The following is a 4830-nucleotide window of genomic DNA, read 5'->3' on the forward strand; positions in this document are numbered from 1 at the left end:
GTGCTCTCTCTCCCTTTCTAATAAATAAATAAAATCTTTTTTTAAAAAAGAATATTATGCCTTGCTATTTACTATAATATATGGTTTGTATTTCAGAGGCACATGTGATATTGGATAAGTACCTAATACATATTTGCGTGTAAATTAATTGAATAGATGTGTAAATAAATGAATGGATATCTTTTATTTTTACCAGTATACCGGTAGATACATACCAAATCTTTACTATATGCAAAGAATAATAGGTTTTATATTTGCAAAATATTTGATAAAATGCTTATCTGAGATAACTTAAAAGGAAGACAATGTCTCTAATGAGTCTGTTCAGGTAAACAGGTTGGACAACAGAATAGTAGTAACATGGATTAAATGTTATTTATAGGACTGAAATTTGAAAAGAAATATGTTCAGAAAGAAGTAGCAAATTTCCTAGCAGGAATAAAAAGGACATAGAGGGTTCAGGAATCTAGTATTGTCAATTTGGAAAGGAAACTTCTCAACACAACTGAATAAAACTTGGGTTCTACAGAATGGATCAAATAAAGTGTGTAAGTCTTCACGTTGTTAAATTCTTTAAGTTTAGGTGCTCAGTAATAGCTCAAGGAGAAAAGGTAAAAGTTTTAGTCATGTCATGAACACCTTAGAGGTTCAAGATACCTCTAATTAAATCTAGAGAAAGGCATGTATCTAAAAGAATTATAGCACGTGGAGTTGACTATTATTAAATAGATAACACAACTAAGTTTTCTTTTTAAGATTTTATTTATTTGAGAGAGAGAGAGAGTGAGAGAGAGAGAGCTCGGGTGAGCAGGGGAGGGGCAGAAGGAGAAGGAGAGAGAGAATCTCAAGTCGACACCTGCTGAGTGCAGAGCCCAACTCTGGGCTTCATCTCAAGACCTTAAGATCATGACTTGAGCCGAAATCGAGAGTTGGAGGCTTAACCGACTAAACCACCTAGGTGCCCCAGAGTAGAACTAAGATTTATTTATTTATTTATTTTTATAATGTATAATGTATTATTTGTTTCAGGGGTTACAAGTCTGTGATTCCTCAGTCTTACACAATTCACAGTGCTCACCATAGCACATACCTCCCCAGTGTCCATCACCCAGCCACCCCATCCCTCCTGCCCCCCTCCACTCCAGCAGCCCTAGTTTTTAAAAGAGTTAAAAGAGTTAGTATACTGACTAAAATATCAACAGTCTGAACTAAAAAAAGAGTATGACTATTAAATACTTAAAATGGACTTTGGGACCTCAATCTTCTAGAGACAGGAGGCCAACTGAGATATCTGCCCAGCTCCAGAGATGTAGCCATGGAGTCAAGGAATAAGAGTGTCCAGTCACCTGAAGAAGCTCCTCTGAGGGCGTAGACTAGGAGCCTAATGAAGGACCACTTCCCCCAACCCACTTCCAAGGGTAGGGGTTCCTTATCAGGATTGCTAACTGTCTGTAGCACCAGAATGGGGCTGTTTGGTCACTATTATGTTTTCCCTCATTCATTACTTATGTAGTGTTTATTAGGGATAGATAACTTTTCTTTTTCTCTGATTTTCAAATCAAGAAAAAACACACTGGACTTAATACAAATTATTTCAAAGCACTGGACTTGGAGCTGACTAAAAATCAGATGGAGCTTTTGGGTGTTCTTTCTCCTAGGAGAAGTAAGTATATATTGCATGTGGAAAGGACAGTGACCTGAATATTTATGACTCAAAGGGTAGGTTCTCTTAGTCACTAGGGCTATTCACAGATGTTCAGTATTTTATTCCAGACATGTGGTATGATTGGACTTACCTGCCACTTGAAGTCAGATATTCCTTGTGGCTTGCTTTGGCCAATAAAACATAAATGGAATTGCTGTGTGTCACTTCCAGGCAGAAGTATTAAATCCCAGAACATGCATGCCATATTCTCTTACACTTAATTGTGTGATCATGGAAGCTTGTGTCGAGATGGTGCCGCCATCAACCTTGCCAACCCACAGAGGGCGTGTAGCACGGTTAAGGAGTAAGTTTCACTCTTCCAAACCACTGAAAGCTTTCTAATTGTTGGTTTTCACAGCATAACCCAATATGTTCTGATGGACACCTCTATGAATTTTTTTTAAGATCTATGAAGTCATTGAATGTTTTTACAAAATTCTATAAAAATCTACTTGTAATGTAATAAAATTAGTTAAGATATAAGTAAAAGCTAAAAAAGAGAATGTAAATAAAAACTACATTTTCTTTCACATTTTTTCAATTACTTCCATTCTAATTTCTTTTCAGGATTATTTCTAGTGATTATTGAATTATAAACATTTTTGCCAACATTTTTAAAGACTGCAAAAACTTGTAACAATATAGAATATAGAATCTGGCTTTCTCTAAAGTCCCACAAATCCCATAATGCATTAATAATCATTATTGAAAATAATTTTAGAACATTAAGGCAATTTTTAACTGGTTCTTTTTCACCTCATTAGGCGTATTGAATCTTTATTCTACTGCGTAATTGGAGGATTAATCCAGTCTTATTCCCCATTTCCAAACACATACTCACTCAGTAGAAGCCTGTCAGTTACCTCGCTCCTCCTTTCCAAGCAGAAGTATAGAAATGATTATTCCAGAACCATGTGGACAAAGTGCATTGCCTACGAGTCTTAACTCTCAGGGTGTTATGGCACGAAGTTAATTAAGGCTTTAAAAACACGAATTTCCTGATGGTTTTATTATTCCATTGTCTTCGGTAAAATGGCAGGAAATGCTATATTAGATACGGTTCACAATACAATCGACTTTTAATTCCTTTTTAAAAAATTTTGCAGAGAATTTAAGAATGTGCTGCACAGTAGTTATATCTACAAAAACGATTTCATCAAAAGTGGGTGGAGAGGGTAGTGAATTCAGTCAAAAATCTGAGTAGAAACAGACATAATCAGTTTATCAGAGGGAATTAATTTGGGTATGCTTCTCCCTCATTTTATTTTAGAGCTTTTGGTACTGCAATAAAACATACAAAATTTTCTATTTCGAGATCAGTATTCGTTTTCTCTAATATGTCTAACCACAAAGAATTCTTTCCTCTCAGTAGGTCTATGAAATGTTATTTTGTTTAAGTCATCTGATTAAAAAGAAAATGATGTAACTGAACCCTGGAAGTAAGTGTAGAAATAAAATACCCTTGTGATACCATTCCAAAAAAATGCAACATATAAATTTGTCATTAAATTAAAGGGCATAATGCCCTTAAATTTATAGAAAAGGTTAAGACTTAAGGAAAAGCTTGCTTTAGAGGTATGGAGTGTTATTTCAGAAAATGTCTTGTGGGTGAATCTTAACAGAGTGATATTAAAGGAACAATGAGTGGAAGGTGAGTCAAGGTAGCAATATCTAGAAAGGCGTCAGGAGACAATACTCTGTTGATTTTCACACTGCCCATATTTAAAATTTAGACAGTCATATTTTGTATCTATAATTTTAAATGACACTTTAAATTAACTTCATAAATACATGCATGATTTATACATTTTACACTAAGCAATTTCTTTCTTGTTTTTTCTTCAAGCTACATTTTCCTCCAAATTCTGAGGGCTGGGTTCTGAGCCTCCCGTTTCCGTAGGTTGTATCATAAATTCAACCAGTCTTGGACATGCCATGGATGTCAAGGGACTGGCTCTGCTTATAGTGCCTTTCTTTTTCTGTCTGGTGAATGCCTAGTTATTCTTCACGACTCTATTTACATTCCAACTCAATAAAACCTTTCATAATCCCCTCAGGCGGTAACTTGATATTTCTTCTGTGATCCCATGATATTTTGTTCACAGTACTTTTATAACTTCACATGTTATTACAACCCATCTATTTAGACATCTCTTACACTGTGAGAACTTTGAGGGTAATTACTGAGTCTTTCTTCTCTATGATCCAAATACTTAAAATAGTGTCAGCCACATGATAGGATTCATGTTGGTTAGATGAATGGATGATTCTATAAATACTCATTTTTATTGTAGTGAAGGCTGGTAATCATTCTCCAACATCTTGCCTTCTGCCTTTAGAAATAGACACCAATCCCTGAGTTTTAGCTGAGCATATGGTTGCTCAGTTAGAAAAAAAATGCCTCCTTATCTGTGGGTTATTCATGTGATAAGCTCTTACCAATGGTTTTCGAGCACAAGTGAAGTGTGCAACTTTCCATAAAAGGAAGTGATGTATCTTCTACTTATTTTCATTACCTTATCCACAGCCTAAGTATCAGATGTGGTGCCATTTGGGCCACTTTGGCATGCAGACAAGGACTACACCTGAGGGAGAGGGAGAAACACTTTTGGAAGAAACTGGATACGTAGAAGACTTCATGAAACACACCCACCTTCCCACGATGTACTGTCTACTGCCTCTTGAACTGTGACGAGAGAAATAAACATCCATGCTATTTGAGACATAACTACTGGAATTGCTTTGTTATAGAAGCTTAACCTATACAATCCCTTCCACTACTATCCTACATTCCATGTGATATATCTGCCCTTTAAGCAGGAAATTAGTCCCATGGCAGTTCCCTTCAGCATCTTTCAGACCTGATGAATGCTGTCATGCCCGCTCTAGCTGCAGTGACTCCCACTAGCACACGGTGAGCGACGATCCCAGGAACCCTCGCCAGCACCTGATGGCAGTACAACTCCAGACAGCAGTAGCAGCTCTAGACGCTTCCCTAGCCAGGACCAGCGGCTCCAGCGGCTCCCAATAGTTGCTTCTCTCGGCAGCTCTCCCAGAGTTTTTCAAGTCTGTTCCTTTGTCACCAGATAGCTGTTATCCTCTCAGCATCTAAATGACTGTATCTA

The 4830-nt window shown here is 36.8% G+C and overlaps 1 long non-coding RNA gene across 1 annotated transcript; it reads left to right on the forward strand.

Annotated features, from left to right (window-relative positions):
* Positions 1–1828: 1828 nt before the first annotated feature.
* Positions 1829–4433, forward strand: LOC144380710 (uncharacterized). Its single transcript, XR_013444916.1, has 2 exons — positions 1829–2009; positions 4233–4433. It is a non-coding gene; the product is annotated as an uncharacterized LOC144380710 (long non-coding RNA).
* The last annotated feature ends 397 nt before the right edge of the window (positions 4434–4830 follow it).

This window comes from Halichoerus grypus, unplaced genomic scaffold (genome assembly GCF_964656455.1).
Source record: "Halichoerus grypus unplaced genomic scaffold, mHalGry1.hap1.1 HAP1_SCAFFOLD_100, whole genome shotgun sequence".
Lineage (NCBI taxonomy): Eukaryota > Metazoa > Chordata > Mammalia > Carnivora > Phocidae > Halichoerus > Halichoerus grypus.